Source organism: Rattus rattus, chromosome 3 (genome assembly GCF_011064425.1).
Source record: "Rattus rattus isolate New Zealand chromosome 3, Rrattus_CSIRO_v1, whole genome shotgun sequence".
Lineage (NCBI taxonomy): Eukaryota > Metazoa > Chordata > Mammalia > Rodentia > Muridae > Rattus > Rattus rattus.
Window position 1 is genome coordinate 150,142,201 of NC_046156.1, and position 23,956 is coordinate 150,166,156.

General features: G+C 44.7%; 1 protein-coding gene across 1 annotated transcript in view; it reads right to left on the reverse strand.

Annotated features, from left to right (window-relative positions):
• Ctnnd2 (catenin delta 2) overlaps window positions 1-23,956 on the reverse strand; it is a 396,457-nt gene that overhangs the window by 353,878 nt on the left and 18,623 nt on the right. The window contains exon 4 of the mRNA XM_032898675.1: window positions 14,597-15,152. The gene's annotated coding sequence lies outside the window, so the exon portion shown is untranslated. The remainder of the gene's footprint in view (window positions 1-14,596; window positions 15,153-23,956) is intronic.

Sequence of the window (23,956 nt, forward strand, 5' to 3'; positions counted from 1 at the left end):
GAAGTAGGTGAATGGGTGTGGGAGCATCTTCATAGAGACAAAGGGGAGGGGCATGGGGTAGGGGGTTTTCGGAGAGAAAGCCTGGAAGGGGTAAATCATTTGAAATGTAAGCAAATATAATGATTAACTAAAACAAAAAAGAAAAGAAAAATAAATTGCTCTTCCTCCAGGGTCTGGAAAAGTTAGGGTTAAGGCTTATCTGGAGAAGAGTCACTTCTAGAAGGGTAAATAAAAATAAGGGACTTTTTTTTTTTAAAAACCAATCAGCCTTTTTTATAGTTGAATGGGCTGGAATGTTTTTGTGGAGGTTATCTTGATTTTGATGTGGGTCTAGGTTCCCTGCACTGCCACAGTGCACACACCCTGCCAAACAAAGGTTCCTTGATCTTCCCCTTTCTTTGTAAGAAAAAAAAAAGCCCAGCCCTTCTCCACCCCAGGAAAATATGTCTATCATTCACTTCTGAGACAAAAAACGAGGATTGATTGCAGGCCCTTCCCAGACAGGGGCCTCAGAAGAAAGCCCAGTGACCAGAAGAGTGTGGTGTATGTCCTCTGAAAAGTGACCTGGTTTTAATAGTCATTGTAGATTGGAGGCAAGATGCAGGTAGGGTCTTCTGCACACACTCAAGTCTTTAGAATTTCCCTTAATCTGGGGGTCAGCACAGCTCTGGGAATATCCGCTCCTGAGTGGCTATGTAGCAATGCCCTTGGAATCGTGGGGGAATGGGCTTTGCCCCAAGCATTCCTTACTCTGTGCTGCAGGTACCATCTTGCTGGGAAACCCTAGGACCTGACAGGCAGTGGCCAAATATAAACAGCAAGGCATTCCAGCACATCCCCCCTCCCTCCTACCGTTCACAGTTCTAGAATAAAAGACTCTGAGGGCTAGGGAGACAAGGGTGTAGGAGTCCTGGCTTAGTGATGTCCTGTGGACTCGCCTGCTTCCTTCCACAACAGCCTAAGACTCAGCCTGGCAAACAGACCTTCAGAAAGACTCTACCCAAGCACCTCAAACATTTCCTGGCAAGGTCAGGGAGAGTTGAGTTATTGTACTTTTATGAAAGGCAATATAACCAGATTCAAAACTTGTAATTAAAACCTTTGGACATCTGCGAGCAAAAGAAGTTTAGCACATGAAATTTAATTTTTACCTGGGAGGAGCCTTGTAGTTATGATAATTCACTTCAAAATTTGTTTCTAGCAGGAATGGACTACAAGTTTGGCTCACTCCTATCTTCTTATTGTCCTAGTGGAAGCAATCTGGGATTTGCTGCTACCTTATTAATTAGTCATTTCCCAGCGTTTTTAACGGTCAGTCTTATATTGACACCAAACTTGTCTTTATCAACAAGGGAGATAAAACTCAACAGGTGTCGCTTTATTTCTCAACAGCTGCTTTTGATATCTCATGAACAGAGAGCATCTGCACTGTCAGGTTTCCAGACCTCATTGTTATACATAATCCGGGGACTTTCCTGGGAGAGCATCCAGAACAAGGCGGGCCTGGTACATCTTCATCCTAAGCAACACAGGCAGGCTGAAGCGTCAAGGCAGCTTTCATTAGCTCTTCAAAGTGCCACTCGGGAGCAAAGCTGTCTCTCTTTTGGGTTCTGTGGCTTTTGCCCCAGGCCACAGAGGAAAGTCTCAGCGTGGAATGAAGAAGAGTTAGCTCAACAAAAGGGGAAGTAAGCAGGCAGGCACTTTCATAAATCACAAGGCTGCATCATGAAGGCTCTAGCTGGCCTGAAACTCACTCTGGAGTCCAGGTTGGCCTTGACCTCACAGAAATCTGCCTGCCTCTGCCTCCCAAGGGCTGGGATGAAAGGCAGACACCAGCACACTGAATACATGGAAATGGTTTGCATTCTGCATCTTAAACAAAGACCTGTTAGTTAGACTGCATCTGATATAGTGCACATAGGCTGTATAACATTTCCTTAAGAACCAAACACGGAGTTTCACAAACATGGTGTGAGGCACTCTATCATTTTTTCTGTAGTGGGTTTATTATCAGAGAGAGGGTTCTGTGGCTTCTACAGGAAAAAGACTCATTAACTTACAACAAAATTTACAAAGAGAAAATGCCAGCTATAAACTTTGTAGATTCATTATTCCTGTTTACATTTTATAACCTCTTTATGTATTAATATTTTATCACTTTTATAATTCCTCTCATAAGGAGTTTTGTATATGAAACGGCTTTGAGAAGACAAGAATTAGACTGGGAACTGTGCAGTTTCCACTAGGATTTAGCTTTTGGATTTTATTCTTTTCAAATATAGTTCTAGTAGGTGTTGATGAGCATGTGTATTTTAAAGCTCAATTAGCTTTTTGGGGGGAGTATGCACCATTGTCACTTGAACGCCTGTCACCCTTGTTAAAACAGGAACTTTTTCATAGCATTCATAAAGGACGCTGGTGTCTAGATCAAATGCCCACTTTTAGATGTTTAGATGTCTCTCTCAGAAAAATTACCCATGAGCAGTCAGTCATTTAAGAAATACCCTGTAGTATCAATGCTGCTCCTCTAGGACAGAGAGTCATACAAGGGAGTAAATGTTACTAAGCACTGTCAACAGGAGTGGCCCATTTGTCAGTGTTCACACAACAAGTTCACGGAAGACCGTGGTATCATGTTTGTATCTTCCACTAATTTTCAGGTTAAGTCTCAATTCAAGGCATTGACAGGGATGGTACAGAGCCCTCATTATTGAGAATTTTGGCCCCTGTAAAACAAGCCCTAGGAAGATCTCTCAAGACTCTTCCACCACGGGGAGCAAAAGCAACAAGGATTCTTCAATGGACCAGAAAGGTCTTCCCTACACATAGAATCTACTATCACTCTGGTTGCCTTGGTCTTAGCTTTGTCTTTCTGTCTGTCTGTCTTGGACTTTCTGTAGCCTTCAGAATTGTGACATGTAAATTTCTGTCATCAAAAAAGTTGTATTCGTGGTATTTTGTAATAGCAACACAAATAGAATACATCAACATGAAATAAATAGAGAAGACTATGGGATTTTCTATGTCTAACCAGATGAACTTAAATGTGTGTGTGTAACATGTATGTTTGGATGTGTGTTTCATCTTAGGAGAAGGAACAATGACTTCTGTTTTTTACACTAACTCTTGAAATGGACACTTCTTTCTTTTCAGGGAGGGTTTTTTTTTTTTTTTTCACCTCCTTACATCACGTCGTTGGTCCAAGCTCTGAGAGCTAAGGCTGGGATCAGAAACGATCACCTGAAGCTCTGAATTGAGTCCATCTCTGTAGTAACGCAGTGCCTTGAGCTCAGGGGCCATCCAGGAGGACTAACAGGCAGAAACCGCAGCTGGCAAGTCCCTCTGAAAATATTTGCACAGTAGGCAGAAACTGGAATGGCCTGCTCAGACTTGCTCCTTAGTCAAATTATTGAAGCTTTTCTTTAGATTCCTTTTGCTGTGTGGTCCTGAAAGGTCCACAATACACTGACTGCATAAGGTCAAGAAATACTATGGAATGTGCATTGTCTGGTTTTATAATCTCCTTTCCCAGGTCTATACTTGTGGCTGTTCACTTGGTTGGAAACTACATTATTGCATGGCCTGCTTTGCAGGTGTCCATACATCTCACGTCCCAGACCTAATTTTCTAGAGAACCATGAAGTGTTGAAGGCACAGACATTCTTTCCTGTATCCCTTACAGTCACCCTCTCTGTTGATTTCTTCTGATTTCTATCATTTTGCTCACTTTAGCAGAACCTATATGATAGTTAATTTTGGTTATCATGTCAATTAGATTAAGAAACAAGGAGATCAAAATAGTACACCCCTAGCTATTTCTACTGGTTGTTCCTAGACATATTAGATCATTTGGGCTCTGAGATAACAGATGGTTTAATTCATGGAGAGATTAAAAAATGTAATAGGATCCGGGGAGAAAAACTGTGGAAGGCGAGGCAGAGCTAAGAAGTACGGCACAGGGGTGTTTCATTGGGCGTGACTTCCTAATACTTCTTCATCTTTCTGCTTTTATGGTGTGAGGTGAGCTACTCTAGAGCTCTCCCTCATATGTTGGGCAGAAATTTCTGAATCCCGGAACTAAATAAATCTTTCCCTTGAATTTTTAAATTTTATTTTAAGCATTTTAATAACAGTAACTTGAATTCTGACTAATGCAGTCTGGTATCTCTTTGTATTCACATTTTGGTCGATGTAAATATGGCTTTGGTTATTTACCAACTACAACCATTTCACACACTAGTTTGTTTACCGAAGACAGTCATGTATTGCAGACATGACATCTATTAGAAGAGACATGATAGAATGTTTTAGATGTGTTGAGATCCCATTAGCTGTCTTTCAGGAGCCCAAATGAGCATCGAGTACAAGTGTTTGTTTGTTTGTTTGTTTGTTTGTTTGTTTTGATTGCCAGAAAATTCAGAATTTCTTCTCGGTGTCAAAGCCAGCACATACCATAAAGACCCCATTGATATTACTTCATAGAGAGTTTAGACACTTCCATTTTAGTTCATCTACAGTGAATATGTGTGCTTATTCTATCTCTTCCTTGGTGTCCCATTGACTTAAGGCAAAAATTTCTGAAGTTAGAAGTAAATTCATCAACAACCCCAGCATCAACTAAGCCTTCCCCACAGTTGGCTGTTAAGGAGCCAGCATGAAACCCCAGGCATGGGTTCCCAGCTCCATGAAGATTCCAGTTTCTGAGTCTTTCTGTTCCCATTCTGTGGTGTCTTCCTGTCATTCTAGACTGCACAGAATAGCACTTCCCGGCAGATGCTTGCTGTACTAGCCCTCTCTGCAGTTCTGAAGAAACACGTCCAGTACCAGCAAACCCCGGGCTCGCTCATCAGCCAGCCTGTTTCTCAAAGGACAAGGAAATTTCCTGGCATTGGGATCAGTTTTTGGTTCCCAGAAGCAGTCCATTTTAATTGATTCCTCTTTAATTTTCTCATATACCTCCATTTTGCCTCCAGTCTCTAATGCTGTCAGTATTCATTCACATTCTCCTGGGAATCCTTAGGGCAACGTGCGAAGAATCTTATCTGGATTTCTGCATAATTCATTCTTTCAAAAATAAAAATTGGGCCTTGCTTTAAAAAAAAAAATGTACGTGACTCTGCTGTAGTTTGTCTCCAAGGGTCAGAAGTTGGAGGGCTGGTTCTGGGAGAGGGTGTGTTCTGATGTGATGGTGGAAACTTTAAGAGGCAGGGCCTAGCTATATGATTAGTCATTGAGAATTCAGCTGTTGATGAGCTTGATGCTGTTCTTGTGGGACATGAGTTAGATGTTAAGATGATGACCTGGAAGGAAGGAAGGAAGGAAGGAAGGAAGGAAGGAAGGAAGGAAGGAAGGAAGGAAGGAAGGAAGGAAGGAAATCTAACTCCGGCATCTAGCATTTCCTATCTCACTATGTGACTTACTTCCCATATGATGTCCTTCTGAAGTCACCTGTGACACAGCATCATAACCTGAGGGGTTCTCACCACAGGCCAAATCGATGATGTAAACCCTTCATTGTCTTTCATCTTTTGAAACTTTGATATAAATTACTCTTCTCTAGTCAGACTCAAGTATGTTGAAGTAGCAACAGAAAATGAACTAATATAGTCAAAACACTGTGCCCAAGACACATGAATCATTTGCCCACACAGTCATGTGCAGGCTAAACTGTATAAATCCTCCTCTTAGGCACATGTGACACAATGTACCTCCAACATTTCAACAACCCTGCCTTGAACCCTCACCCTATAAGCCTTTCTCATAGGTTTGAATCCTATTCCCATACGGGTGCTCTCTTCTTAGGTTTGCCTCATTCGGATCTCTCCTCACAGCAAGCTGTCTTAGACAAGTTTGTTCTGACTCTCTAGTAGGCTGACTGACTCTCTGTCCTGGGTTCCTATTTGTGTATAACTGGATGCCCAGAAAAGCCCCATATTATGATGTCTTTGGTAACAAGATATAATTATAAAGTCTGTTTAACCTGTGAACATGATAAACAAGGGACAGTTGCAATCTCATAGGCTTTTCTTGAAGACTGCAATTGTTATTCTTACCTTTCCCCTATACTGCAGAGCAAGCCAATGGTTTGAGAAACCCCATTTTGTATTCTAACACGCAGTGCATGATTTCCCCTCAGACCTCTTGGGCTCAAGGTTTCCTCTGCCCCAGACACAGTTTTCAACATGTATGTCCTTTCTCCTTCCTTCAAAGGTTTGCTCCAAGAATATCCTCTCTGTGCCAGGTTCCCCGCTGCTCTGTTTCTGACCTCTGTATTCCCTAGTCCCGACCCACGGCTGCTCTCATCTAACCCCTGATAGAATATCAGTGCTAAGAACACCAGGGCTTTGGCCCTTGCTGCTCACAGGTGAGCTCCCAGCCCCAAGAGGAGTGCCTGGCGTGAAACCCGTACTCTCTCAATTCTGTTGGCTTTGGTGAAATAGCACAGCATTACGGAGCTAAGAAGGGATGGAACTACATGCTCACACATCTGGCTAGCCGTTAAATCTCTCAACAGCTGCCTTCTGGAGCTATAGAACTCTGCAGAATATAACAACTCTTTCTACTGCATCTGCAATGAAGCACATTCCTGTTTTGTGTTTTCCAGCCTTGGATTATGACATCATACAGATCCTGTGGGACTTGGGTTGAGTAACCCTCCTCTTGTCTCCTAACCTACTGCCTGGGGCTGTTTCCTGGACTTCTCTTCATCCCTCTGCTAGCCAGTATGCATCATTTGTGGACACTTTTTCCTCCCATTTCATGTTTTTATTTAGCTAGGATACATCGTTCAAACACAGTACTTTTCTAGGACAGTGTGCCTACAGGATGAATTTTTCCGAGGCTCTGCATGTTAGAACATGTATGATTTTTCCTTGACGGTGGGGAACAGGCAGTGTGGAGATTTTGGGTTAAGGATTATTCTCTCAGCTGCTCAGCCAGCATCCCGTGCTCTCTGCTGTCCAAAGCTGTGCCTGCTTACTCAGTAAAGTCCTTTATTCCCCTCCAGAGACACTGGGGTCTTTTCATCTTGGTACTTTGAATTTTCATGATGTAGTATAAGGAACATTTTCAATTCCTAGCACAAGGTGTTTCTGAGGAAGGCATGAGCCCTGAGGAATTCTTCCCCAGGACTTTGATAATTTACCTCCTCCACGCCTTTCCTGAGACCCCAGTCACACATTACATCTCTCGAACGTGACTTGGTTCTCCTTGTACCAGTCTTACGTTTTCTGCCTCTGTCCTTTGCCCCCTACCTTCTGCGTTAGTTCCTTATTTCCAGTCATTTCGCCAATTAGTTTTTAGTTGTATGAATTATGTTTCTACAGCCTAGAAGGATTTTCACATTCTTTGCTCTGTTTATGTATCCTATTCAGTTTAGACTTAATGAATCCAAGATCTTCCTAAATCCTCTTCAATGCTAGACCCAAAGCTTTTGCTTATGTCTCTTAATCTCTTACATCCCTTAAATTATGTGTTTCTTTTAAGGGATAATTTATTTTTCTATTTTAGCCTCTTTTTCAAGCCAGCAATTCTCTCCCATTCCTCTGTAATCCTTGCTAATGCATCATATTGGAGGAAGAAAACATACCAGGGACAGATTTGTTCCATGGTGTGACTAGAAGTGCTTCCCACTAGGTATGGATTCCAAATGTGACTTTATGACAAAGAGGAAGGGAAATGCATGGTGGCCATCTTCCTTCAAGAGTGACTGGGTGGTGAGCAGCATCCTCCCGCCTTCCTTCCCACCTGTATTCACGTATGTGACTTAAACTTCCCTCAGGATGCCAACATCTTGAATTGGGAGTCTAACTCTCACACTGTCTGTGGTTCAGTTAAGGACAGTACTGCTTTTCTCTCGGAGTTAGCCCTCACCATGTCTGGCAGGAGTGAGGACACAGAGGGAAAGATGGATGTGAACAGTAACTTCCCATTCCTCCTCCACTTCAGCTCCACATTTCAGAGGCCTCCGAAGCCCAGCTCTGCTCTGCCTCTTAACTTAAAGTTTCTAGAAAACACTTTATTTGCTTCTCAGTGATAATGGAGTCTGTGTTCTGTGTCTCTTGTGTCTTCATTTCCCACTGTATTTACATTTGCATTTGGGGATGCTGTGAGAGAAGCCAGGTAGCAAATGTTAGGCAGAGGATGCCTGCTGAACCTGGTGACTTCAATTAAGGTTTTGGTTTACATTTCCTAGGTAATTAAATACGACATGAATAACTATTGGTGCTATTTGAAGGACTCAAAAATGTAGATACCACTGGCCTTCCCCTAACAAGTTAATCTATCATATGCTCACTGGTAAGGGAGGTATGGGTGGGGAGGGTAGCAGAGTAGGCACTGTTATCTGTAAGTCAAATGTTTATTAAAAAAAATATAGTGATATCGAGGCCTCTTGGACTCCTAGAAACATGAGATGGGTTTTAAGACTCTGGCCACGAACTTCCTGGAAGAGGATGTGGAAATCAGGGCTTTCCCTACTACTGTTTCTCCTGAATATTGATCGGGTAGAAATTGGATACCAAGAACCGTGTGACGCAGAGGCTACATCAACTTAACTTACTGCTCTGGAGGATTTGATCCTACTGTGATTTCTGGACCACTGACAGACGGGGAGACTCTGGCAGGGTTTGCTCGCACACAGGAAGGACAGTGTGCTGGAGTCAAGGGTCTGCTTCCCTGAGGATAGGAGGCAGATGACATGAGCCTCTAATGAGGCAGTATGGTTGCGACTGTGTAGTGGGGGGGGGCGGTGCTGAGTGTATGAAAAAGGTCAGTGTGTGGTAAACAGCCTTCATGCTCCAAGTGGGTTGAATTACAAAACCTATCCTCAGAGTCTACCCATCACACAGGACAGAGATTTGTCCTGTACAGTTCAAGAGTTCCAGGGAGGAACTGGTCTTCCAGTGAGAAAGCCCAGGGGTGGGGTGCGTGGGGTTTGATGGGGTGTGAGGTTGGGCAGTGGAAGTGAAAAGGGTCTGGTTGGATTGCAAAGCTGCCCAGGACTCCCTTCCAAGCCATCTGCTGATGCTACTGATGAGAGAAGTCTCCTTACCCAAGTGAAGGTATTGATTAAGATCTCAGATTGATCAAATAGTAAGCAGATAATGTAAATCTGTACAGGGATATTTTCTAAGGTTGAATTTTCAGTGATGTTGAGGATATAAGTAGGCAGGAGTTCATGAGAATCACCCTTGCTCTTGTCTGCAGGCTAGGAACCCATCAGCTCCAGGAAGACAAATGTAAAAACAGGAGCCAGGCATCTAATTGCCTCTCAACTGCATCCCCCAAGCATGCCCCTAAGAGGCAGAGATAAGCATTAAATACCCTCACTATGAACTTACCAAGTGACTGTGCCCTTCTACTCTGGGACCATCCTCTCCAGGGAACACGAGCCTACAGTGTCTTTGATCAACACTTCCCCTTTTACTAACTCAAAGAGTGAGATGTGGGAGGCACAGCAAGTCAGAGGTTGAATGATGCTCCAACTAGTTGGAACTCTGAGTTTACAGCGTGTGGTCCACTCTGCATAGGGCAGCTTGGGTCCATTTAGCTGGAGTGGAAGTCGATCAAGCCTCGACTAAATAACTCTCCTTATAAAGTCAGTTCTCGTGGAAACCGCTGGTTAAGAATTTACATTTCACATGTCATTTCTCTCTCAGAGTAAGCTTCGAAGGCCTGATAGCTTCAATACATATTTACATCTTGCATTTGTATTTCCAGCAGGATTAATTCGGCTCTAAACTCAGAAAATGGGAGATCATCTTATTTTAAAGTAACAGAAATTGACATGCGTGAAATCGTACTCAATAGGATTTCGACACATATTTGAGGGGCTTTTTATTTCTTCAAAGTCATTAGAGATTTAACAACCAAAACCTATAATGGTGGGCAAAACAAAACAAACAACAACAAAAACCCCAACTTCATATTAAATATCTATGTCTTTACTCTTGTTCTTTGTGACAAAAACCGTATACTCTCTACTCATGGACTATGGATAGCGTATACTATACTCTACTCAAAACTGTCTAGGCTAAATTCCTGTCATCTGCAGATTTGGGCAAGGTGTACATCACTGCTCAGTCTTGGCCCAAGTCTAAGGGAGGGAGGTAAAGATCACACAGCCTCCATCAGCTGTCGGAGCCCACGGGATGCGCAAACAGCAGACTGTGCCCCTCTAAGCGATACACCGCAAAGGCTCTGCAGTATAATGTGCTCTTCAATGTAATTTCTGCTCATCCTTAATATTTAATGTGTCCACTCATTATGATGAACACACTTAACACACAGCTGATGAAGTTAAGCGATGAAGACTGTCAGGAGGACAAAGTGAAAGGCAAGTTCTATCACTTAGAAAGCTTTCTCCCTCTACCGGTTTATAGGCCATCAGCATTGAGTTTCACGCCCCCTTTGGAAGAAGCAGGAGGCAGTTGTGATGCTTACGTCTGGCAGGACGGAACAGTCTTGGGCCTCTCTGTCTGCTTGCCCATTACTCCTGACCCACCTCGAGCCAAGCTCCCAGAACAGTTGCTAATGTGCAAAGATGCCCTTGGCAACCATGCGCAGAGAGGATGACATCACAAGCCCTTTAGTGGCATCCATTTGCTCTTTATCTGCGCCATCTTCTTTCATAGCTACCCTGCTGCCTCTCCTCACTCACCCACCTTTGCTAAGCAAGCACGGCCATGCTGGTCCTCTCTCCTCTGCCCCTTAGTACCTTACTAGAGATACCAATGTTTTGAGTTAGTTTCATATGTTTCTCGCTAGTTCCTCATTGACAGTTAAATCACTGGGATGGTCTCCACAAAGAAGCATGCTGGGCACACGTAAGCTATCAGTAATTTGTCCCCCATGGGTTTTCCCATCACAACTAAGCTCTGTCTTAGTCTACAGTGACTCTAAAACTGAAATTGGAGCAGTAGTGAAAAATTACAGATGGTGGGTGTGACTGTAGTCCTTGCACCCGGGAGGCAGAGACAGGGAGATGGCTACATGTTCAGAGGCATCGTGAGCTACACAGTGACTTCTAGGTCAACCCGGGCTTCAGTGTGAGACACTGTTTTAAACCCTTCTTAACTGAACTGGTGCATTTTGAAGACAGTAATGACACCTCCTTTACATGTGAACCGTGTGGCATTGTTTCTAGGTCACTAGAGCTGCCTCCTGTCTAGGATAAAAATGCAGGACTTCTTTCCAGCCCATTTCTAAGCTCTGTTGTCGGTAATTTGTTAACACCAAAGTTAACATTTAATGCGTCAGGAATACTCCTCAGCGACTTGGAGGCAGTAAGAGTAGATGCTATAGTGACCCTCGTGCTCTGCAAATGGAGCAGGCAGGTAGTGTATTTAAAGTCTGGGTTTCCACTCAGCTTTGTGCAATAAAAAGATATATTACTGCACAAGAAAAGAAACACTACTGTGAAATCATGAGTGTCTAATGACTTGAGATTTGTAAACTTAACACTTTTCTGCGTTTAATCCAGACTGACTGTGACATCTCTGAAATCTTGGCCTGGCTTCTAGCAAGATCAGTCATCGGGAAGATCCAGTAGAGAAGGGGGGGGGGATATGTTACTTTCTGCCCAAGTGCTTTCTGCAACTGACAGCCTGATGGCCTTCGATAGCACTTGAAACCCTGGGCATGCTCTTAACTAAAGAAAACAGGTCCCGGATAAAACTCTGACACACATATCCAACTTCCTACGAGGTGTGTGCACTGGGGTTCTGGCAGAGTGCCATCACCTATAAAGAACTGGGCCCTAGTGTCTCTCCACACTTCCTAAACTATGCTTCTGCAACCTGTTCCAGCCCTGTCACTGAAGCGCCATTCTCTTAGCTGTCATCCTTCTTATCATTTTCACCTAGCTCACGAAAATCGCATTGGGGCACACACACACACACACTCACACACACACACACACACACACACACACACACACACACACATACACACCCCTATTGCTTATCGCCTTCAGGTTAAGTATATCTAACTTAGATTGTTAAAATCACCCCCAGTGGACATCCTTACTTTGGCCTCTGATCCCCAAATTTTATTGCTGGCATTGTCAGCCAGAGTAAGCCTGCTACAGACGAAGCCAGACTACGTCAGTTCTGCTCCTGCCCTCGCTGTCTTGCAAGGCCTTCAGGATCTATCCAACCTCACCACGGCCAGGCCTTCGTCCTGCTCAGTGCTTTCCGTTCTGTGCATGGCAGCCACACTCCTAGTCCCTGTCCTTTGAGCTCACTTTTCTGCTTTGAGAACACCCTTCTCTAATCCTTCCCTAGTACTCACAGGGCTGGCTGGCCGGCTCACCACTTCAGGAAAGACTCAAAAGCCACCTTCTGAGTCACACCATTGAAAGCATTTCATTTTTTGTTTATTTTCCGGCCTCTCTGTTTGAGAGGAGTCTTGAGCTTTCAGGGGATGCATTATCTCTAGAGACTGAACTGGGGATGGTATGCAGAGAGAGAACACTGAAGAACTGAGGCATTCGCTGGCAGGGAGCATCTCTGCCCTCTATTGATACTTGTGGTTGTCAGTGACAGAGCTCCTGATTCACAGCTCTGCTGAGACAAAATCTATTTTGTAATCTCAAGATACTTGTGCCATTTCACTTAACAAACCAGGTGGCTCCAAACTTTATGATACTTGGAATAGTTTCAAACGCAGGGCATTAGACATGGAGTGTGAAAGCTCGGATACTCGTGAGCTCACACCTAACCATAGTCCGTCTCCTCTATCTCTCTTGGGCCACGGGTCATGATTTCTAAATAGAACACGAGATCTTATTCCAATCCTTACTTCATATACTCTGACAGGATAATTCTGAACGCAAACCCACCAGTAGCAATTTGCATGAAGAAGTCTTTAAATGAATATTTTAACATGTATGTTAAACAAATGAATTCAAACATTTAAAATGTTCACTGCAACTCTAAAATTATGTCTCTTCGATGGCATATTGAATATTTTTTCCTTACTAGGTAGCAAAAATGTGATATGGCAAGAGAATATGAGGAACAGATGGGAGTGTGCTGGTCAACTGGAGCTCTCTTTTTGGCCGGAGAAGTGTCTTCACCTCTAACAAACAGAAATGTAAGTGCATACACAGCACCAGCACCAGCACCTGCCCCAGCACCAGCCACACCACCGACCTCCATCAAAGCCTCTGAAACATTCTTTACAGACATTAAAACATAAGCCCTTTTCAAAATGTGCAAGGAACTGTTGCATTCTTTGTTGCTGTAGTTCCATTCCCTAAACCTTTTGTCAAAATCCTACACATTCAGCTACCTGGCCACTCTCTGCTTCACCACAGGTATACAATGTGACAGGCACCTGTCATCAGGTGAGGAAAAAGCTGGGACCCCTCCCCCAACAAACAAACACTGACAAAAAACAAAACCATCCTCCCGCTCTTCCATCAGGTAGATACCGAAACTGAATGGGCTTTAGAAGGCTACAGACCTGAACATCTTGCATCTTCTCCACAGTGGCTGGGGAGGACAAGAGGCTGACCTCTCACCTCTCTGCTTCTTGGTATGATCTCATGAACATAAAGTTTGGTGCCTGTTTCCCTGACTGTTCTTCAAACTAGTGGCTACATTAGACATATCTGGGCATTCATGACAGGCTACGTCTAAAATTTCACTCTTCCGGGCAAAGCAAACGTACCTAGCACAGTCCTGTGGGCAGTCTACCCCAGCCTGCCTCCCACTGAGCTAGGCTAGTCCATGCTGGCCATTACTGTGTTTGATGAAGCCCTTGGCCACCTGCCTTGTGCCTGAGACAAGTTCCTTTTTTTTTTTAATCCTATTTATCTTCACAGTCATCTATTTGTGTCAAGACAAGAAGCATATGAGCACAGCATCTGTTACTAGAGTCACAGAATTAACCAAATACTTCTAGAAGGAAAGAAAGCGGCGATAAATCCAGATTACATGTCAGGTGTCTTAGGAGGGAGCATTAGTCTTTCAATCACAGTGTCTTGTTTAAACGGAGCATATGGCATTAACAGCAGAGTCGCCAGCTCAGCCTGGTCTGTAACAGGGACAGTCACCGCAGAAATGTCACCTCTTCTGATCTGGCAGGGGAAAGCAGACTTTCCAACTCAGGCAACCCTGTTCCCCAACTGTGCACGCCTATCCTATAATGAAATAGGTAACCATTGAAGACATGACCCCCATTGGTTACATTTACTCTGCTGCTGAAACCTGTGTAAGTTCAGAATCTGATTTTTTTTGGGGGGGGGAATATAACTTTTTTTCTGGCAACTAATACTGATCATACCCTCTGGGATAGTTACTTGATTTCTTTCTGGATGCAAGCAACAGGTCTATGTGGTCCTACTAAATTAACCTTGTTTCTTGGTGTTAAGTCTTCAAACTTTGGGGAGGGAAGAGGGAAGACAGGGTGGTGTTAGAGGGTGACAGGGCACATGATAGGCACACCTGAAGAGAGATGCTGACAGACTTTCCAGACAAGCCCTGGCATTTCCCCACAGCCTCAGAATCTGAAAACTGGCCCCAAGACATGCCCAGCCCTGCTGCTTGGATCCAGTCTCCCCGGTTCCCCGCCAGGGCGCCAAGCCCCTTACCTGCCAGGCTGCCCGGCCTCTGGAGGGTGGCGGTGGCATACAGTTCCTGCGAATGCTTGCTGTACTGTTCGGACGCGTGGACCAGGCGCTTGGTGGGCGACAGGGTGGCGTAGGTGCCGATGGTGGAGCTCAGCTGGTGGATGGGCGAAGAGGAGATGGTGGACTGCACGGTGGGGGGCGAGGTCACGCGGATCGGGGACAGGCCGGCCGAGGACACGACGATGTTGATGGGCGAGCTGGTGCTGTAGGACTTGGCCAGGCGGCTGGGCGACTGCTTGGGCGAGGAGCCGCGCGGAGCGGCGTAGGCGGCACCCTCCGGGGCCGAGCCTCCGCGCTGCAGCTTGGTGGGCGAGCCGCCCTGCGTGGTGGTCAGCGGGGAGCCCCCGCGCGGCGGCGCGGGCAGCGTGGAGCTGGAGTAGTAAAGCGCCGCGGCGGCGGGCGGCGCGTCGGGCAGGTGGAAGGCGCTGCCCAGGCTGGGCGCGAAGGGCTCCCGCGGAGGCGGAGGCGGTGGCGCAGGCTCGGAGCCCGCCAGGTGCCCCGCGCGACCGGTCGTGCCCTGTGCCGGGAGAGCAGAGAACGGGCGCGCTCAGAGGTTGGAGAAGCAGCCGCCCGCCGCCCGGCCCCGCCCGGCTGCAGAGGACAACTTCTGCACCCAGACTACGCGCGTGGAAAGGGACGCGAACCCACGCCCCAGCACGTTCCCAGCCCGGTTCCTTTCCAAGGAGAAAGGAGCAGAAAGGAGCGGGCTATCAGAGGCCGGCTCACCAAAAGGCGAGAGGCATGCCTCTCCTCCGAGTTCCAAGAGGTTTTAGTCACAAAAGAAAAATTTAAAGGCCACCCAACCGGTGATCTCCCAGAACGCCCTCTCTATCTGCTAGCATTAATGGAACTACAGGCATTAAACGCTTCCATTATTCCAGGAGACACACTTTCAGCCACCCCCAAACTGACCGATTTGCATACTTAGATGGGGACATAAAAGATGTACTACTTAGACTTTATTCTGCCGTTAAGACTCTTTTGGGGCAAGAGTTAAACGGAGGGAAAGTGCTACGTCATGAGAGTAAGCTTGTTTTTTCAGTACTAAAAAAAAAAAATCTAGAGGAAACAGATCAATTAAAATTGGAAACACTGAAAGGGCTTCCTTTTCTGGATATTAAAAGTGTACTCTAGATGGCTCAGTACAACACCCCTCTCTGGTAGGCCCCTAAGAGCCCCCGCAGTTGTGTCTTCCAACTAAAAGCCAGGTGCTTTCCTTCTCTTACAAGAACACAAAAGACCAGGGCTGGGGTGGAGTTAGAAAGTGTAGAAGGGGAAGGCAGTTTCCTTGAATCTTGACCAGAGACAAATCTGCATCAGAATGACAGTGCTGGGTCCTCAGCTACTTGTGAGCTACTTCACTCAGGGCAAGACTGGGAAGTCCCTGTGTGAAAAGCTAGTAGCATTGCTGTGTGAGAGAGAGGCTGGAAAGGGTTTGGAAGGAAGAGAGCATAGGGATGAAGGGAAGGGGGGTGGGGTGGGGGAGAAAAGCAGATAGAGGCTCTCCTCAGGAAATTTCAGTTGTGGCTCTGTCCCTTGGGATGGCATTTGACAAGTGGGAGGCCAGGCACTTGATCTGCACACACACACACAGCATTCCAAATTGTCTGGCGAAACACTGAGGATGTGCCCAGGAAGCATCAAGATCCCAAATTAAGAACTAGTTGAGACTTGGGGAGACATCTTAGTACAATCTTGTCTCCTAAGTTTGAGGAGTCCAGCTTGATCCCTGGCACCCACATTTAAGGGGCAAATGGGGTTAGTGCTACACTTCACTAAGGAGGCAGACAGTATGAATATCCTAGGGCTCGCTGGACAGCCAGTGTAGTTTTTCTTGGAGAGTTCGAGACCAATGAGAGACCTTGTTTTGGGGGGGTGGGGGTGGAGGGATGTACAGAAGCCAGGAGGCTGTCTGCTGACCCCAACATAGGCACAATGTCCATGCATCCTCATGCATGTATACACACACATACACACACACACACACACACATACACACACACTCTAAGCATACACACTAAGCACACACACACTAAGCACACACACACTAACACACACACACAAGCACACACATTAAGAACACATTAGCACACACACACACACACACACCAAGAACACACACACACACACACACACACACACACACACACACACACACACACTAAGAACACACACACTAAGCACACACACATCAAGCACACACACTAAGCACACACACATCAAGCACACACACACTAAGAACACACACACTAAGCACAGACACATCAAGCACACACATTAAGCACACACACACACTAAGCACACACACATCAAGCACACACATTAAGCACACACATTAAGCACACACACATCAAGCACACACATCACACACACTAAGCATACACACACACACACAAAGCACACACACACACTAAGAACACACACACCACACACACACAAAGCACACACACAAAACACACACACAAAAACACACACACACACACACACAGAACACACACACTAACACACACACACTAAGAACACACACACTAAGCACACACACATCAAGCACACACATTAAGCACACACACATCAAGCACACACACACTAAGAACACACACACTAAGCACACACACATTAAGCACACATACACTAAGCACACACACTAAGCACACACACATTAAGCACACACACATTAAGCACACACACATTAAGCACACACACACTAAGACACACACACACAAGCACACACACATTAAGCACACACACACTAAGCACACACACACTAAGCACACACACACACTAAACACACACACTAAGCACACACACACTAAGCACACACACTAAGCACACAGCTTTCTATGAGGAAGACAACTATCTGTCGAGAGACATTCTCTGTGGAAGGTGTATATGTGAACTTCCATCACACATATTTGTTTACATGTAATGTGTATGTTTAATATAAATGTCATAAGTACATTACATCTCCCAGTCTGAACAGGAATTATTTTAGGCTTCCCAGTAGGAACAGGATGCAAGCTCCATGCCCTTGCTCAAAGAAGTCTCTCGAGCAACGGCAGGAGGACCTGAGCCACAGAGACTGCAGTAGCGTTTGCTGAATCAATGTAGGATGAGATTTTAGCCTTGAGAGTTTTAAGAATGTACAAGCTCTGGAGAACTCCTGTGGCTTCCTGAATCCCATAGCTATGGTCCAACATCCAACCGAGAAGCTTGGAACTTCTCCCTTAGGAGGACCATAAGAGAAATCAAAGTGTAGGTGACAATTGCCAGGGAACTTCTAAAAAACTACTGGAACAACTAAGATTTACCCAAGGCATTTAATTCCGAGCCTTTGAAGATGGCACTTAAGCATCAGATAAGCGAGCTGGCTTCCCAGCAGATTCCAATGCCCAATACACACAAGGCCCGGTTCTCAGAGCTGCGGTTTCCAGAGGGTGCTGCCTATTTACCAAGACGGCATCACACCCCGGAAGAGAACAGAATCCCTGGCAGAGGCCAAGATGCCTCCGTTTGGACAAGCTCTCTAAGTGACTTAAGTCTCCACTGAGCTTCGAGAACCAACAATGGTTGAGCTTCTGGTTCTGGAGGTCTGAAGTGGGTTCTGGGGGTGACAACAGTCTGTCTGTCGAGGGAGGTAGATGGTACTGCTCCTAAAAATCCTGAGAAGCACACAGGTATTTTCCCTCTGAGGCCCACTCTGTTCATTGCTGCCTAGGATCTCTACAAACTCGTATCTGTCCAGAGAGTGGTGGGAGAGCCTCACACAGGAAGATAATGGTGGAAACATTGAGCGTAGGGAGCCCCCTGCTCACAATAACCTCTGTTTTGTCTTCTATGACACTAATAATGGCCTTTTATTACATTATCAATGGCATTACAAGCAGTGTTCTTTTTTTAATGAATAGTGATAAATGTAGCTAATTTAAGTGCAACTGTCCTTTTAGCAGTGAATGGAGGTTGATACAGAGATATGTAATTGGTCGGAATGCAAAGAATAAGTGATTTTGATCCGCTCAGCCCTGGGCTGTATTCTACCACCTCCTCTCAAAACTCAGGAACATCAATGGAAGAAGGAAGGGGAAGATTTTAAGTCAGAGAACAGGAAAGAGTGTTATGTGATACTGTCTTCTAGATACAACAGGGCCATTCCAAGAGTAACTCTCAGCAGCTGTAGCTGCCTGTGCAAGACTTTAATAAGATCAATCAGGCCCAGCATGAATGGGGTAGTATCCCTAAAGGTTCCACCCTGGAGATACTGAAGGGTAACTTATCGAAGGATGGAGAATTTGTGTTCTTTGGGGGTATAGCCCTGATAGGTTGTCTATGCTCCAGTAGGTGACCATACACTTATGCTCATACACGCAGCATGGACTGCACTGGTTGGGTTGGGTTTCAAACAAATGAAGAAGGGATGAAGTTGGATGGATTATGTGGGGCTCTGGGAAGGGGACAGACAAATGGCGGTGAGAGTGGGAACGGTGTATGACTGTAAAACATTGTGTGCATGTATAAAATTCTCAATGGAAGCCAGTCTGGAGACCTACAACTAATTAAAATATATAGATAAGGGACTGTGGTATGCCTAGCCCCACTTTGTAAAGCCACACTGCTATATAAGGCTCAAGGGTCATTGCTGGAGAGGGGTGAAGGCTGTGAGAGCCAGAGTTGAGCAAGACAGGACATCTGCTGGGACATAGTGTCTTTCACATGGCAGGGAAGCTGCACCCGTGAAATCTCAACGACATGGCTTCTTAAACATGATCCGCAAAAAAAAGATTTCACGAGTTGACATCCCAACACATCAGTGTGGATGGTGGAAATCTCACAAGGCCACACCCCTAGAGGTAGGGCTACAGACTGATGAGAGAGGGAGGATTCATTCTTTCCAGGGATGAGCTCCCTGAAAGATACATTCGATCCTCAGTGGTTATCCCCATATGTACATACAAGCATGGCTAGATAGACTCTGCCCTGTGTGGACGCGCATGCATGTGTGTATGCGTCAAACAAGAATTAAAGAAGAGGAGATGGAACATATGAGAAGCAAGAGTGGGAACATGGAAAAGGAACAGTGGAGATAATGTAAATACAGTTGACTTGTGCAGACAATTTACGAGGAGCTAATTTAATCAATAAGCTAATTTACCAATAAAATAGAATAATTACTTATGTATTTGACTTATATGTATACCAGGAAAGCTATCGTTTCTAAATACCTTGCCAGTTTTTTTTGTTTTTGATCTGCTACAACAATTTAAGCAACTTGAGAGTAGAAATTATGATGAATATTAATATCTACAAACTTTCCTTAAATGGCCCCCAAACCTGTAGAAATTTTGGAATGTGCCATATCACCTCTAGACAATTTGAAAGCCAAGGTGTCTAAGTGAAAAAAAAATAGACATATAGGAGGATCTTGGTGAAAAGTTTATAGAATTTTTAACAAGAAGAAGGGGAAGGAGAAAGAAGCAGTAAGGTTTTTACCTCGTCTCTGAGGCAGTAAGTACTTGTTACCCAGTGTGCACTAAAACACAAATTTAACCCAGCCCGTTGTTTCCATGTATTTAAACACCCCTACCGCTCGGCCTTCCCAGGATGCCAGCCCTATTGGTACCTGTTGAGCAGCATGGCCCCATCCGTTTGCTTTAGGCCTGGTAATGTCCCAAACTGTCTTGTCCCAATTTAGCACTCACTAGACAGACAGGCTCATTGAGGGCCTCAAATGCTGCTTGTCAACGGAAGAACTGGATTTAGCGTGCACATGATTAATCCCAATTTACACAGTCACGTGTAACCAGGGGCTAACTTACTGGGCTGCACAGCTGCACCCGCTCATCTACAGCTCATAACGAATGGCCCAGGGATGCTATAGTCCATCGCAGTGGCTGATGGAGTAATAAATGTCTAAGAACAGCTCATCGTTTGCGCAAAAAAATGGGAATCTGGGAGCACACATTTGCGTCTGTTTCACTGTATAAATTCATTTAGTGACTCTTGGCCAGTTTGGGAGACATAAGGCTGCAGTTTAAGTCTACTTTACAATTCATAGGATAGCTTATTATAACCCATTGTTGAATTAAACACACACACACACACACACACACACACACACACACACACACACTAGATGCAAAGAACTTGATCCACACACCCAGGGTTTCAGCTGTATTTCAAACATAAGTTCATACAGTAAAATTGTAAGTCTACTTTTCAAATTAGATTTCAGGAAGAAAAAAAATACACTGACTGTTTAAAACTTGAGGGCTGGACTCCTTTCCATAGTGATTTGAGAATTTATAAGCAAAGTGAATGGGAAGAAATGCATCTTTGTTGAAGAGGCCCCTGAAGAAGAATATCGACACAAAGTATTTCACAGTAACTTGGAGCAAAGTGGGCCCTGATGCTGTCCCTGGTCATGGTTCTGCATGCTGGCAGGAATCTGTGTTCTTCCTTCCTAGTTCTTTGGATCAGTCCCAGAACAAATGTTCCTTTGCCCCTGAGAAGGTGGGGACCTGCTTCTTTTGGAATTAAGAAGGAAGTAGTTATCAAGTAGGTGATATGACTGGACAGGCTGGAGCTGGGGACACGTTCAGTGTAGACATGTTTTATCATGTTATTGCTAGAAAATTCTCAAGAAGAATAGAAACCATTAACTCATGAATGCTTTTATAAAACAAATATATCATGTCTTTGTACGTAAGTTTTGGTTGGGGCAGACTTAGGATATACTACAATTATACATTTTATGTTTCGTTTTTGTGTTTGTGTATGTGAGTGTGTGTGTGTGTGTGTGTGTGTGTGTGTGTATGTATGTGTGGTACTCATTTGCTTATTGTGACCTTTTATGTAATTGTACTCATTGATAGAGCTGTTTAATAGAGGATATCTTTTCCAATCGCTATAGAAATACAACTGGATTTAGAAGGTAGGCAGTATGAACTTGGCTTCCAAACAGGATTTAACTACACAGAGCACAAGACTGCAACAGTCCACTAGCAACCTGCACAAGTCCCTAAGTAGAGCAAGTGTCTCCCGAAAAATCCCAGTGCTTACAATGACCTCACAGCCACCACGATCTCAAGAATCTTGAGTTCCAGTCATGAGTATACCCTGGCCCTAAATCAGGTCCATGATTTAGGACAGACCCCGTGAGGACATGGTGAACCTTGCCAAGTTTGCTGACGCAATCAGCAGGGCTCCAGCTCTGGGAGAGGAGTGATGTTTGCTCAGGATGCTAGGACAGTGAAGTCAGGAATAGACAACCAAAGTTACTGACTGGTAACTTCCTCAGATGAGCAAACTTCATGAACACTCATCAGAGTTTGGTGCCTCCTTTTTACCATAGTTTGTCCTTTCTCTGTTTCCTGTGGTTACAACACAGGGGCAGATCTGTCACTTAAGTTGTCCCCTCTGAAGACCATTCTGAATGATGCTAAATCGCTGTTGGCAGAAGTGCTTCTGGGTCAGGATAGGGTAATGAAAGTAAAGGGCGGAGAACACATTTCAAAGGAAGTAGAGCTTCCACAGCTGGGCTGTCAAGAGAGGTTCAGGAATGTGGCCATGGCTTGCACCAGGAAGGCCATGGTCTGGCATTTGCAGGAACTATCTTAACACAATGTGGTCTGAATAATGACAAGGCAGTGAGAGAGTAAATTAATGACTGACGTGTACTCTTCCAGTGACTCAGGGAAGCCAGAATGAGGGACAGGCACTGCGGAGACACTGAAGACTCACTGAGAACCATGGTGTAAGAGAAGTTAGTAACATCAATCCTTTGCTGACTGAAGCTTTAGAAAGATCATTCTACTTCCTTGGGATATGTGTGTGTGTACAGCTCAGGAGCTCACACAGTGTGGACAAAGCTGTTGTTCACTCTCTCACCTTTCAAACGGGAAGAAATGACCAACTCTTCAGCAAATGGTTTTACTGAGTTTCTGTATAAAATGTAGCTCAGGGATACATTTACATCCCCCAAATAAGCTATGCCCCGTGAATTTGATCTCTGGATTGTAACGAATTTGCTTCTGCATTAGGTCACTGTTCACAGGAATCAGACAACTTCCCATCTACACTGGTCTGGAGAAGGGGATGCCGACCTTTAACTTCAAAGGAACAAAAGTCCTGGATCTGTAAGAAAGAGTTGATTTTGGAAAGAGTCAAGTCGAATGACGTGATGCTCGTCCAGCCATTCTCTCGAGGGGAACAGGCTTTGATAAAAACTGGGAAATAACAGAAAGAGAAGAGACAGGTTTTATGCACAGGGCCTGGATTGTCCCCAAAGGCATTAACTGCCACTGTGGTGACCATCACTGGGAAAGGAAAGGCTAGTAAAATTGCAGGCAACATCTCATGGACAAATTCCACTTTACTGAAAATAGGAATATTGATCTTTCCCTCAGATAATGGGCCAAAGGTCAAGTATCATCTTGTGCACCATCATGGAGGCAACCCTACTGCTTCCTCTCTACCTGAGGGTCCAAAAATCACAGAAAGTAGTGAAGGGAGGAGAAGGAAGAGTGAGAGGCCAAAAGAAAGAGGAGAAGGTACAAGAAGAAGTTGTGGAAGAAGAGGAGGGAGAGGGAGAAGACACCTCATAGATACTGAGAGATCATGCAAACCGCCTGCCCCTAGTCGTGCAGATGCCAAGTATTAAATTTCCATTAAGTATTCCATGTAGAGCCATTTCTGTAAGTCCCAGTAGAAAGAAAAGTGGAGAAGAAAACACAATACAAGGACACAAAGATCCTTCAGACAGTTATCATAAATAATACATGGGAAGGGTATCTGGGTGGCAGATCTTTTTAAAGTCTACATGAACACTGGCAAAAATCTGTCACGTGAAACTTCGTCATGAAGCTCTGTCAGTACAACTTTAATAATCTAAATATTTGCCCAGAAAAGGGAATGTTAGCTTGGAACACAAATATACGCTCCTTGCAATACAAAACACTTGGACTGTCAAAGCCAGATTAAACATGTTTATGCGAGAGAGAGAGAGAGAGAGAGAGAGAGAGAGAGAGAGAGAAGAGAGAAAATAGTCGGGGAGACTTGAAAGCAAAGTGAGGAATGCAGATTTACAAGAAGCGAGCATTTTAAAACTATCTGGGAAAAAAGAAAACAAAAGAAACCCTTCCTGCCAGAGTCCCACAGACATACCGAGGAACACACGTCAAACAACCTGCTCTCTCTCCCCTCAATGCCCCACGTTGGGTACATTCTGTGGTTCTACATGGCATCTACATCTATGCAAAGTTGTGTTTTCTAAATGCACTGTTATTACATATCTGTGAACACAACCATGGAAGAGTGGTATTGGAACTC